Source organism: Aquarana catesbeiana, linkage group LG06 (genome assembly GCF_042186555.1).
Source record: "Aquarana catesbeiana isolate 2022-GZ linkage group LG06, ASM4218655v1, whole genome shotgun sequence".
NCBI classification, from domain to species: Eukaryota; Metazoa; Chordata; class Amphibia; order Anura; family Ranidae; genus Aquarana; species Aquarana catesbeiana.
Window position 1 is genome coordinate 284,552,666 of NC_133329.1, and position 15,155 is coordinate 284,567,820.

The window sequence follows — 15,155 nt, forward strand, 5'->3', positions numbered from 1 at the left end:
CGCAAACAGTCAGGCTAAAAGATGCCATGCAGTGCTTGAGTTGGTCTGACTAGGGGACAGGAGCCACACTGGGGCAGAGATTCTGTCAGCTCTGCAGGGGCAGGCTCAGAGGTGGTTGACGCCACGCCAGCTTTAGCCAGGAATGGTTGTATGCAACAATGGCGCCTACCTTCACTCCGCCCTCCGACAGGGACACTTGACCCACATTCCATGTTTGGCTCACGTCCTGAATTTGCTGGTGCAGTGGTTCTTGACCAGGTACCCAGGCTTACAAGATCTCCTGAGGCAGGCCAAAAAAGTCTGTGGTCATTTCCTCTGGTCATACAATGCCAGTGCTCGGCTGGCTGACATTTAAAGTGAATGCAACCTGCCCAGCAACTGCCTCATTTGTGACATGCCCACCAGGTGGAACTCAACAGTGGCAATGCTGCAGCGGCTGTACACGCAGCAGAGGGCCGTCAATGAATACCTGTGTGAGCATGGCACCAGGACAGGGTCAGAGGAGCTTGACTTTGTTTTCGCCACGCCAGTGGTTACTGATCAAGGATGCATGCGCTGTCCTGTCACCATTTGAGAAGGCCACAAGGCTAGTGAGCAGTGACAATGCATGCATCAGTGACACTGTCCCTCTAGTCTTCCTGTTGGAGCACACGCTTCGTGGAATCATGGACAGGGCACTTGAGGCAGAACAGCGGGAGGAAGAGGAGAACGCCCTTTCCACTCAAGGCCCCCTTTATCCAGATAGCATTCCTGCGGGCCCGTAAAAACACAGGAAGAAGAGGAGGAGGAGGATGAGGAGGATTGTGTCAGCATGGATGTAAAGGATAACACTCAGCAGCAGGCTTCAAGGCATAGTTTTCAGTCCCCAGAAACCCAAGGAGTTGTACGTGGCTAGGACGAGGTAGTTACGGATCATGTGATCCTTAGTGACCCAGAGGACTCAGAATCCAATGCCTCTGCAAACATACACTGCATGGCCTCCCTGATTCTGCAAAACCTGCGAAAAGGACCCTAGGATTCGTGGTATCAAGGAGAGGGATCATTACTGGCTGGCAACCCTTCTTGATCCACATTAAAAGAGTAAAGTTGCAGAACTCATCCTGCCTTTGCAGAGGGTACAGAGGATGAAAAATCTTCAGGAGGTCCTGAAGAAAGGTTTGTGTAACACATTTCCAGAACCTGGGAGGTTACCATTTCCTGGTGCTGGACAACGTGTTGCTGAGACTTCGATCAGTCAGAGGAAGAGCGGTGGAGAAGGTGGCCGGCTGACCGATGCCTTTTAAACACTTTTTCAGTCCCCAGCACCAAGGTCTGATTGGTTCAAGCAACCATTGCCAGTGTCTGCATTATATGGTGCAGGAATATCTAGTGGCAAGAGCAGACTTGGAGACCTTTACAACAGAGCATCCATTGGGTTACTGGGTCTTGTGGATGGACCACTGGTCAGAACTTGCTCAATATGCAATTGAGCTACTGGCCTGTCCTGCATCCAGCGTGCCTTCTGAAAGCACATTCAGTGCTGTTGGATGGCTTGTAATGGATCAAAGAGTGCACCTGTCCACAGACTCCATTGATAGGCTCACATTCATAAAAATGAATCAGTCTTGGATCAGCAGCTATCAAGCACCTGATGATGTAACGGATTGAATTTGCTATGGATCTGGGATCCCTTGAAGACTGCCTATGCTGACTATCTTATTCCTCCTCAATTTTGATGATGCTAGCTTCCAACAATATTTTTGATATAGGGTGACATTTTTTCCTTTAGAAATGTAATTTTGCTGTGGTACTGTTATAAACATGGGAAAGATGCGCTACTTTACAGGCAGACTAAGGGGACCCCAGGCACGATATTTAAAGGAATATTTAATTTTTATTGTTTCACTTTAAGAATTATTAAAATCACTGCTCCCGAAAAAAATGGACGTTTTTATAAACTTTTTTTTGCATTGATACATGTCCCCTGGGGGAGGAACCTGTCCCCAAACACTTTTTATGGCAATAACTTGCATATAAGCCTTTAAAATGAGCACTTTTCATCTCATGTTCGCGTCCCATAGACTTTAACGGTGTTCGCACAAATGTTTTGCCTGTTCACATGTTCTGCTGCAAACCTAACCCAGGGGGTTGTTCGGCTCATTCCTAATCCTGACTACCTTTTTTTTTTTTTTTTTTCTGCTGCTGATAATGTTAAAGTTGTATGGTGAGAGCCCATAGTCTCTGCTTGAAGTGGACTTACTACTTGGCTTTTAATTGTATTTCAATAGCACTTAATAACAGCACTTAGCAATGCACTTAACAATGGACAGCTAAAGTTTGGAAATGCTGGTCTTGCACAGCTTGCTAAGTTTTACAACCCCCACTGCTCTATTGCTATATCCAGCACTATACATTTCATATAAAACTCAAAATATTTAGCAGGATACATACCTGCTTTTGATTGGACTTTATTGGCACCCACATGAGATGGAGTCACTTATTTAAAAAAAATATCAAAACTTTATTGTAAAATGTGTTAAAAATTATGCATGCTGCGTTAGTGCTTCATTAAAAACAACAATATCATATTGATACATAGATCATTCTAGATACTTCTATGCACATCACCTCTATTTAACATCTATACTTCACAGTTCAAAACATGTGGAGGTGTATGTGTATTTATGGGCTGGGCGACACGTTTGACCAAATTGGGACCAGATCTGGTTCCTCGGGACCAGATCACAAAGTATCAAATGCTGCCGAATATACAAAAATCCAAATCAGTTTGTCGCACATATAACCACCTCTTTTTTTAAAACACAAACTTTTATTATGTACAAAATATCAAATCACTCACGTATACTATGGCAGAGGGTCACTTGTGTTACATAAATGACTGGGGGACAGACACGGGGACCAAAGCTGCTCAAATGATTTTGTTTTTCTGGTGCTCAGGATGTACTGTATATGCATATATCTACCAATTCCTTCAACAAAGAAAAATCCATAAGCATAAGCAAAAGCTCAAACCACTTATGTTGGGTAGACATATACAATATGTGTATCCCTCAATGATAACAAGATATACCTGTAGGGAGTAGCGTCTTTCCCAAAAAATCCTAATCCTAGGAAGAGAAGATCAAGCAGAGCAAATCATAGTCAAGCAGGGGGATGCGTTTGTATGTGCTGGCCTATAATAAAGCAGTAAATAAAGCACTAAATATAGTAGGCATATACCCCTCAACAGAACTCAGAATATTTATTACAGTGTTGCTGCTGGTGGATATTGCACCTTTAACAAACATAAAATACCTTAATCAGATTATATATTGTGATCACTGAGCAGTATCTCCATTTACTGTGTTCAAACCAGCCCAAAGGTAGACCACATTTTTCTATTCCATCAATATATCAATCCAGAAAGCTTATCCCAATTGAATAGGCATGAACAAACAGAAAGCTTATCCCATTAGGGAAGCATCTTGATGTAGAGCTAAAACAAAAAAGTTATATCTCAGCACTAAATTTATAACCTGCACTATATGAATCCCCATAGTGTACTGAGTGTGTCTCTTACCCTCGTTCATGTTGTCTGCCATGCACAGCATGTCCATAAATGCCACAAGGGCAGAGGACAAATAGAGGAGCATTTATATGTCCCACAATCTCCACGAGTCCGCCCAGCGGGCGCCGGGCTATGACGGCACGGCATCACGTGATTCACCGCACATGCTCAAAATGGTGCTCGGTGCGGGGAAGCCAGTCCGCTGCTGTGCTACCCACACCTCCCTGTGGGAAGGGATGGATAATACAAACACTAGGGACATGTACGGGAAGGCCAAACACCCATCCCAAAGGAGATGGATGCATAGGGAACATGTGTCTGCCCACCAGACTGCAACTGATGACCCCTGTATATTCAGCAGCATTTGAGACAAACGCATTTGGATTTTTGTATATTCAGCAGCATTTGATAATTTGTAATCTGGTCCTGAGGAAGCTACGCAATTTGGCAAAACATGCTGACGAGCGCATGAATATGCATACATCTCCACATTTTTTGAACTGTGAAGTATAGATGTTAAATAGAGGTGTTGTGTATAGAAGTATCTAGAATGATCTATGTATCAATATGATATTGTTGTTTTTAATGAAGCACTAATGCAGCATGCATGATTTTTAACACATTGTACAATACATTTTTGATATTTTTTTAAAACAAGTGACTCTGGCTCATGTGGGTGCCAGTTAAATCCGATCAAAAGCAAGTATGTCTCCTGCAAAATATTTCTAGTACTAGACATTTAGGATGTGGCATTGGTAGAGGTTAGTTATTTGCATATAAACTCCCAAACCCAAGAAATGTAATACTAGTCACCATATAACTATTACCCATCTGTTTAGTATTGGCAGTATTGACTCTAAATACCTTAGTTTTGATTGATCCATGCTTCCCTGCATACCTCCTTGCATACCTTTTGGCTCAGGTGTGGTGTGATCCTCCTACTGAAGCCTCAGTTTTGCTCCAGTTACTGCTGACCATTTTGCATCTCCCTGGGCTGGGCTGGCTGGCTGGCTGGCTGAGTCTTGTGGGTTTCGGAGGGTTCCTGTATCTTCCTGCACTCCCCTGTATATTCCAGCATTGTAATTTCTCTTTCCTTTCTTGCTGGATTGCCGATACCAGTGCTTGAGCTGTCCCTGCTCTCCTCAGCCGCTCTCCAGCCTCCCATGCAGTCTCTGTAAAGCCTCTGTGTGCCTTGTGTGCTGTTACTAAATATTTGCTTACGGGGAATTCTAGGAGTGTGGTTTCCCTGCTTGCCTTGCTGATGTTATCTACAGGAAAAATTACAGGAAAAAAGGAGTGAAGGAGGAGTGCAGGAGCATAGGAGTGTACAATGAAGGAGGAATGCAGGAACACAGGAGTGTACATTAATACAGGTGCACAGGAGTGTACATTAATACAGGAATGCAGAGGAGTACTATAGTATTATAACCCTGTAAAGTAATCACCTGCTTTACAAGCTGGCTTCTGCTGATTTGGAGCCATAACAGTACCATTCCCCTTTTCCCCTTCTCATAACCAATCTTGATGAGAGGCTTATCCCATGTCGGTGAAAAATCAGTCCACATGTTGGAAAACACTTCGGACCGGCTCCCTGCAAAAGTTTGTCAACCGCTCAGCTGATCGTTATATGGAAGAATGGTTGAGGTGCTTGGTTGTCTTCCTCTCTGTCCACTCTTCCATTGACTAGTCTCATCTGCAATCAAGTGGTAATACACAATTCATAATTTTTAGTTTTGATCATCGAAATAATGAGAACTCTATCACACAGTGGGAAGCTCTAAAAGCCATCCTACAGGGGTCTTCATTCAACACGGTTCCACAATATAAAAAAGAGTTGTTTAAGGGCGCCCATACCTGCTGTCCTTCTAAACATGTATAGCTCTGCTGTGTCCAACATACCAACTTATGCTCACTGTGTCTCCATAGTCCTAAGTATTTTTCAAGAGCCACGCTGGACCTATGGCCAGCAGCCATCAGTTACCATACCCAAATACAATTGTCAGCTTATTGGGCGCCCTTGTCTTTTCTTGTTTTTACTAAGATATAGACAGCTCATTTTTTCGCCCCCTGCAGCCACCCTATTTGCGACATGGGATCCTGATTTCACTTCCGGGGACTGGTTTGTTCGCCCACTGTGATTCACCAATCTCATGCAATTAATACAGGTATACCCAACTATCCCTGAGGAAGCCAATGTTGGCGAAACGTGTAGGAACATAATACCTGTGAACAAGACCTGCCGCCACCCTATTGGCTGGTCCTTGTAATATTGCTGCATATGCTGGTTCTGTATCTTTTGCCCTATTGTTTGTTTACACCCTTGTTGTGTATACTCTCTTTGTATAGCCTTTTTTTAATCTGCTTGTCAATAAAACATTATATTTTTATTACTAATGTGTCGCTATATAGCATTCAAGACTTTGGCACCGTTATAATCCTTTCTCCTTATAATTGTTACAAAACCAATTGGGATGAGGTGCCGTATTTTAATGAAAACTATCTAGCCAAACCCCCCTTCTTTTCTTTAATATAAAAAAGAGCTCTTTCAGGCTATACAGGACACTCTCCTTAAACTTTACTCTTTGGATACTCAACATAACTCGGTTCCTTTAACTTAACTGATGGCTGATATTTCCTCGACTAGATTAACTCTCTTACAATTACACAACATTGCCCATCACAATTACTATGAGCAGATCTCTCTTAGCAGATGTAGGTATAGGAACATATGTAGTATACTTTTGGCTCACTCCCTTCATCCGTGTACTTCGCAAACCTACATTCCCAGTATTAGGACATGCGGGAGTGATCTTACTTCTTCACGTCCGTTGGTCCTGACTAAAGCCTGTCTTAACTATGCTTATACACACAGACCAGGTTCAGGAGAGGGAGGTGAGGGATAATACTCTTAAAACTCTGTTACCTTCTGAACCATGTCCAAGTAGCAAAAATCTTGTCTTGTCTTCTCTCTGTAGATGCGGAGAAGGCATTTGATTGGGTCAGCTGGTTATTTCTTGGACAAATGCTTATACAAATAGGAGTGAGTCCTTCCTTATTGCATAAAATGTTGTCTTTATATTTCAAACTGAATACTCAGGTCCTCGTTAAGGGTTCCTTGACAGTTTCTAGCGAGTTCCTCCGAGGGTGCCCTTTGTCCTCTCTGTATGTGCTGGTGATGAAACATCTGGAAGTTGCTCTCCTAAACAACCTATCAATTTCGGGTATAACCTCGGGATCTCAGCAAGTGAAATTTGCACTTTTGCAGATGATCTTTTGCTCTGTGTTACCAATCCTCATCATTTAATGCTGTCTGTGTTGCAGGAGTTTCCCCGTTTTGGACTATAAAGTAATTTTAAAGTCAATCTGCCTGAATTGGAGATTCATAACATTTTGTTATCCCCATCTCAAGGTCAATACCTCCGAGATAACTTTTCTATTTAAGATTTACACCTCAGCCAATAAATATTTGGGAAATTATATCTCCACTGATCTTACTCAATTGTATGCATTTCACTTCCATTTTACAGCAGCCACTTAGGTCACTTGATCATACCAATTGGTTTGGAGGAATTAACATTTTAAAAATGGATATCATTCTCCATTTTATATATGTTTGTACATGTATGTTGTCGTCCCACATTTATTTTTAAAGTATCTACAAAGGGCATTTACTAATTTTGTCTGGGGGACTCAGAAAGGACAGCCCCATAAAACAATTTAATCATTGCCAAAATCTAAGGGTGGAGCTGGAGTTGTTGTCCTTTTTCTGCTCCTTACTTTATAGTGATCTATTGGTTAGGGACCCAACTCCCCTAGAGGATCTGCTCCTTCGAGTCTTTATGTCTGATTGTACACTCTCAATGATATTTAACATCCTTGTGTACTATGCACATCCTGATCTTCCTGATTAAACAGACTGCAGGGCAACAGAACTTTATGGTTCGATTCCACCTGAAGAGTGGGATAAATGCTTTATATGTACACGCTGCTTATCCTTAGCCAGTAGGTCCCATGAGACTAGCTTGAAATTGCTAAGTGGTACTGGAGCCTATTTCAATTTTCCCTATCCATCTGTGACTGATCTCTGCTGGTGTTGTGATCAGAGTCAGGGTACCCTGTCCCATCTGTGGTGGACTTACCCTCTTGTTCATAGGTTCTGCACCTCGACCTTGGGAAACTCACTGATGCGACTATGCCAAACTCTCCCCAGTTTGTACTGCTCCCTGTCATCCCTAGTACTCTCAAACACATTAAGAAAGACATAGTATGGCATTTTTTAAAAGTGGCCCGGTGGGTTATCTTGTGCCACTAGAAATCAACACAGGCTCCTACTCTTTTGTAATGGGTTTCTGAGATGGACCATATTGAGTGCATGGAGGCTCTCAATGGATGTCAACTGTGCACCTATGATCAATATCACCAAATTTAGACTTTCTCAATAATTGAAAGGCTTCCCATAGCAAGATGAAGTGGAATGAATTGCCCTTCTTTGTATTATATTTTCCTCCCTCCCCCCTTTTTTTTTTTCTTCCCTATTGCTTTTTTACTCTCTCTGTCATCTCTTCTAGAATTTTATTTCCTTTTTTCATCTTTTTCCGTTACTCTTTTTTTTTTTCTTTCTTTCTTTCTATCCTTTTACTTTCAACTTTAACTGTCCCACATTGATCGGTTTTATAATTTATCCGTATGTGCTCCTACGTGGGGTCAGCTTTGTTTTCCAGGCTTTACACATGGTCATTTCTGTATATAGAGTAAGTGATACGATTTCCTTTTATTTGTTGTAATAATGTTGTAATAGGCTAGATTTTTTTCTATTTGCTCAGTATTTTGTTTTTCTTCTTTATCATGTTTATATGAATATCTTTAATAAATTCAGATTGAACAGAACAGGAATAGAGGGGAAATTTTCCAATGGTTCCAATAGTTCTAGTGAGCATGGTGACAATCAGGGATTTCCTTATTTTGGAGAAATTTCCTCTCACACTCTGTTTTGCCTATTGGACAGGAATTGAAGGAAATCTCCTCAATGGGACACAGATAGCAAACAAAATGAAACAAAAAAACATCACGGATTATAAACCTCCCATACTCTGTTAAAAATGGAAAAAAAGGTTTGCTTTTAGTTCTTCTTTAAATGTACCTTTTCAAGCTGCAATTTGCATATGAGAATGCCCCATGTTTTGTGGTTTCCAGGATGCTTTTGAAGATGGTAAAAGGTAAATGCTGGCATTTGAGGGTTCCTACTTTTCATTTGGACTAAGGCTGGGTTCACACTATTGCTAATTGGATGTGTTTTTTTTTCCGCATCAAATTTGCATTTTGCCGCATCCTATTCGCATGTCAGGAGATTGTTACCGGCTCTCAATTGAGCCGGTTCACACATCTCCAGAGTGGCTCCGGAGCAAATTGCCCAGAAGTCCTGATGCTTCTTCTGGTCTGTTTCAGGTCTGAATTCAGAAAAAAATTCAGACAGAAATCGGACCTGAAGCGATGAACAGGGATGCACCGGACTTCTGCTGTGAGACGCTCCATGCGGGAGTGTGAGTGAGCCCAGCCTCACACTTCTGGGTGTATTTACTAGAAGAGATGATAATCTTCACAAAATAAATTTATATAAATATTTGCTTAAATTATCCAATCATCTGATAGCAAGTTTACTTTGAATATCCAATCATCTGTAGATAAATGGATTGATGGATTCTCAACTCCTTTAGTAAATCAGCCTCTATAGTTTGTATATTTGAGGGAGGATGATTAAATCAGACCAAAACTAAGATTGCTTACGCATATACTGTATGCTTACTAAGGAGACAAGGGAACAACTTAAAATTATTTCAAATCCCAGGGAAGACAATAGAAGTTGAATATTAAACACAGCCAAACACTAGTCCGTGATACAGTATCCTGTTCAGGATTGCAGCTTCTGTAAAACCAAGGTATAAAGTAGCAAAATGATCTTTCTAACAAGCAGAGGTAGGTGAGATGACAAGAATGGCTGGGCAAAGCGCAATTAATTTGGCTAGTAAAACAAAAAATGTATATGTATTGTGTATTTAGCTTTATGCCTGTTCTGTTTTTAAGGACTTTCCCACTGAAGGGTTCTGACTTTATTGAATAGAATGTCTTCCTGTAGCACAGCTCTTTTGTAGGCAACAGAGAGATCTCAATGTTACTGTCATTTTTACAATAGCCCCTCATCACCCTATTGCTTCTGAATGGACAAACTACCATAAAGTCTGGGATTATGGTTCCAGGCCTTAAAATAAATGGGGACAGGGGTCTAGTTATATAAAAAAAAAAGTGTAAATTCCCTTTTAAGGCTTAATGTACACGGGACGTTTTTACAACCTCTCCTGAACGATTTAACTTGACAGATAAAAACCCACGTTTAAAACGTCAGTTTTGCCGCGTTTACATGCCGCATTTAGCGGTGTTTTGCCGCTTTTTGCCGCCTTTGCATTTAGAAGTGTTTGAAAAAAAAAAATAAATACAAAAAAAAATTATATATATATATATATATATATATATATATATATATATATATATATATATATATTTTTTTTTTTTTTTTTTTTTTCAAAATAGCCAAAAATGAAAAACACCTATAAACACCGGTACCACGTTTTGCTGCGTTTGGTATCTGAAACGTCAGAAATTTCGGCGTCTGAACTCATTTTTTTGCCTTCGAAGAAAAGCCTCTAAAGGCAATTGGCTAAAAACACCATTATTAAACAAACCTCTGTACATATACACATAAGATGACATTGGATGAGTTCAGGGGCAGCTGAAAAAAGCAGTCAACTGCCTCTGAACATCCGTTTACCAGCAGCAGTGTACATGAGGCCTAATTCTAAGGTCTTTGGAGGTTTTAAGCTAATGTGTGTTTTAATAGATGGCTACCAATATAATGACAGACACTTTTAGAATATATCCTCTAGCTATATTGTTTCTTATCCACCTGGAAAACACAAATTACCCTTACATTGTTAAACACGTCATCACATAAAATGGCTCACTTAAACACTGCCTGTCACCTAAGTACCATTTTCCTCTGTAAAGTGGTTATGGACTTGGAAGTTATTCTGAATAGTATTATGTTGTAATTAAAACACACAGTATCTTATAGTGCCATAAAAGTTCTCAAATGTTATTTTGACAGCATGTGATGGAAAAAAGTAACATCAATTTGCTGCTCATACAGTGCAACAATATAATGACAAACGGTATCATGAGGTATCACATAATTGTGACAAAATAGTTAAGCCGCAAGTGTCATTTTTCTAAACATCTTAAATTGACTCACTGAGAACATTGTGTGCTAAAGCTGCAATTGCTTTTTGAACTGCTGTAAGTTATCAGGGATGTTTTGTAGCATTAAACACTTCCAAAGGCTTATAAAAACTGTAAAAATATGAACACAAATATGGCAAGTGCCCTATTTTGCCATGTATTGATCTGACTGACCTGTCTATTGAAATCAGTATTTTTTTTTTTCTCCTTTTAATTTTCTATATTAAAGTAAAGCTAACATCTCATATTAGCTTTGATTTGGTAATGTATTTTTAACTACTTCCCTTCTGTGCTATAGTCAATATATGGCTACAGTGCGCCTCTCCAGTTCTGGAAGAACGTCACAAGTGGTGCACATTGGGCTTGCTCTGTGACCTCTGTGTTCCTTGGACACACCGGATCACAGATTGGGGTAAAGGGCCAATCACAGCCACCCTTTACCATGTGATCGGTGTGTCCAGTCACAACTGTCACAATGTAAACAGACTTGGCAGTTATTGGCTCTCCTTTCCTCACATAGAGACAGCGTGTGGGGAAAGGAGAACCGATCTGTCTGGGGCATAGTGAGTACATTATTTACACTGATAATCAGTGCCCTGTTCATCAGTGCAGCCCTATTAGTGCCCATCAGTGCAGCTTATCAGTGACCATCAGTGCTGTCTATCAAGGCACATCAGTGCCGCCTATCAATGCCCATCAATGCCACCTTATCAGTGCCGCCTCATCAGTGCTGTCTCATCAATGCCGCCTCATCAGTGCCTCCTTATTGGTGCTGCCTCATTAGTGTCCATCAGTACCACCTCATCAGTGCCCATCAATGCTGCCTCATCAGTGTAGTCTCATCAGTGTCCATCAGTGCAGCCTCATAATTGCCCATCTGTGCAGTCACACCAGTGGACATCAGTGCAGCCTCACCAGTGCCTATTAGTGCCACCTCATCAGTGCAGCCTCATCAATGTCCATCAGTGCTGCCTCATCAGTGTAACCTCGTCAGTGCCGCCTCATCAGTGTCCATCAGTGCAGCCTCATCAGTGTCCATCAGTGCAGCCTCATCAGTGTCCATCAGTGCAGCCTCATCAGTGTCCATCAGTGTAGCCTCATCAGTGTCCATCAGTGTAGCCTCATCAGTGTCCATCAGTGCAGCCTCATCAGTGTCCATCAGTGCAGCTTCATCAGTGCCCATCAGTGACGAAGAAAAAGTATTTGTACAATTGTATAACAGAAACTAAGATAATTTTTTTCTCCAAAATGTTTGGTCTTTTTTAAATTATTTAGCAAAAAATAAAAAAACACTGGTGATTAAATACCACCAAAAATCTATCTAAAAAAAATGGTCAAAATTTCATCTGGGTACAGTGTTGCATGACTGAGTAATTATCATTCAAAATGGGATGGCGCTGAAAATTGGCCTGGGCAGCAAGTGGGTAAAAGTGTCTGGATTCTCAAATGTTTCACCATACTTCTGAAAAATGTTTCACCTCCAGATGGCAAGCTTTTATCGACTCCACTTTTCCTACCTTGGAAGTAATATCCCTCTCTACTTCTTTCTGCTACAATAAAGATCCACCAAACCTCCGCAAACACCTCAATAGTGACTGACTTGGGAAAGTAATTTATTCCCAGTTCTACTGTGATCTTAGTGCATTATGGTGCTTTACTAACCTGCTAGGCATCTTATTGTATTATGTGCTGGATCGGTTCTAGTCTTCTTGTTTCTCTCTTATTACTTTTTTATAGTTCTTGGCCTTTTCTCCTAGTGCTCGCTACTTAACGTTTTTGTGCTAGTTTTTGGCCAGTCTCTTCAAGATAGCTGCCAACCCCTCTGAGAGGATCCATCCATGGCTCCTTATTGTTTATCTCTTTGTTGACATTACTTAGCTAGACTATTTGCTGATGTTTATATATTTTTCAGGTATTTCACTCACCTTCTGGTTTTGTTTAAGGAGCTGCGACACCATTTTCGGGCTGTTATTGTCACCTGGGGTGTTTGTACTATGTAAAACCAAATGACATTTATTATTAAAAAATTTGCAGCTTACATTAATTGAATAACTGGTGATAATACCATTAACATCCTGGTTTAGGCACGTACTGGTATGGGATGACAACTTTTTCCTCATTCTGCTCCGGTGTGACCCTGTTACATGAGTCTTTTGAAAAGACTTCAAGCAGTCACCCCAACACATTGTGTGCATGCAGAAAATAAATAGCCGAAAGAGGCAGAAAATAGGCGGAAGAAGGTCAGCAGCAATGAGATGCAAAAAAAAAATTAATAAAAATGAAAACTGCTATTTATGCAAAAAAATGACACTTGTATATGATACATATTGCTTTACCAAACTAATATACATATAATTAGGGTTTAAATGTTCTTCAAAAGCATAATATAATAATGTAATGTAATAACATAATAATGTAATTTCTGGTGTTATAGAATGGTACATTATTCCATTTTAAAACTTCAGATTTACAACCTTATAAATTATATTGCTAAGGATATAAAATGTGGTTTCTCATCGGCTATTACAGAGTTGAGAACTGACCTCCTGTCACTATCAGAACAATTGGCAAACACAGTGAGAGGAGCAAGAAGGAGGAATAATGCAATTAAAAATTTAGAGAGAGCTGCTGATGTGCATACTAATCTTCAGACTGCAGTCAATAGGCAAACGGAGGTTTTGAACAACAGGGAAACGAGGAATAATATAGGCATATGTGACACCCCTTAATCTGTATCAGCTGATCACATTCAGGAAACATTGCAGTCTACCTTTATTATTTACTTAAGAGACTTGTTGAATCTCCAATAGAATTTAATCATGCCCACCGTGCAATAATTAGCAGCACGGACAATGCTCCTCCTAGAGATATTATCTCTTGCTTACAGAATTACCCATTAGCCCTGGTTCACACTGGAGTATTTTGACATGCGATTTGACATGTCAAATCGACGGCAATTGCTGTCAATAGCACCATCCTAATCGGTGCGACGCCGCATATGCGACGCTGCATCGATTTCAAAAAGTAGTTTCTGTACTACTTTTTGCGATTTTGGGCTGCAATTTACATTGACATGAAATTGCGGGCGAAATCTGGATTGACATTCAAGAGTGAAATCGTGCGAGCTCAGCTGAACTCACACGGCTTCATTCCCGCAGCTCAGTGTGAACCTGGGCTTAAAAGAAGAAATTCTCAAGCAAGGAATAATAAGTTAATTACATTCAATGGGGTCACTATATCTCTGTTTCAAAATCTCTTTCCAATCACGCTTACAAATAGGAAGGCTCTTTGCCTCCTATTGGATATATTAAGAGAGAGGGGTACAGTGTATCTCTGGACATTCCCCTTTGGTTTGTCCACAATTCACAATGGGACACAGATAATACTGCGGACCCCTAATGATCTATTGACATTTTGTGATAGTTTCCATATGTCTCTGATTGACTTACCTGCCTGGTATCAGGATTTCTGAAACTCAAGTGCTACAACAGCCACTAAATTTAACCCACAAAGCTCACCAGCTAAATCACTATCAAAGAAAACATTTTACATACATTTTTTTTTCTTCTTGTGTTGCATGGATGGTGTAAATGTTAGGTAGGAGTACTTCCGAAGTTAGGATATGATTAACCGTATAGAGAGATTGGTAAGGGTACTATCCCATACCCAAGGTATATAGTATTTGGGGCTAAAGATAGAAACCCCTATTGTTACAAATATAGATACATAAGTAATGGATTTAGAATATATTATGTCACAAGGGGAAATAGAGGAAGAATTTCCATAATATATTACATTTTAGATCTTGAAGAGATGTAATAGTAGTAATATAGATCTGATAAAATATAGGTAGAAGGAGAGGGTTTTTTTTTTGTTTTTTTTTGTATAATGGGTGCTTTTTTTATCCTAAATGTACACAATAACCACTTTCGGAAGCGTTGAATGTATTTTTGTATATTTTGTTAAAAATTGAAAAAATAAAAAAAGAGAAATTGTAAACAAATGAGTTTATACTCTGTGCTAAAGTTTTTAACTATCCATCGTTTTTCCAACCAAATAAATAAGAAGACGTCAACAGGTAAAGAATGACCCGGCGTACACACATCTACAGGAATTCTAGACTTAAGATAACTATTAAAGGGGTTACATCAGAACTTGAGAGAACACTCCTATTTCCTTTAAATTTAAATATTTCCCTATAAACCTGTCATCCAGCTTCTTTTGTTTGAAAAAAAAAAATATTATTTTGTGTGTTTTAGAATACGCATCAGTTTATTTTTTCTATTTCTGTTGCTATTGTTCTAGTGTGACTAATGAA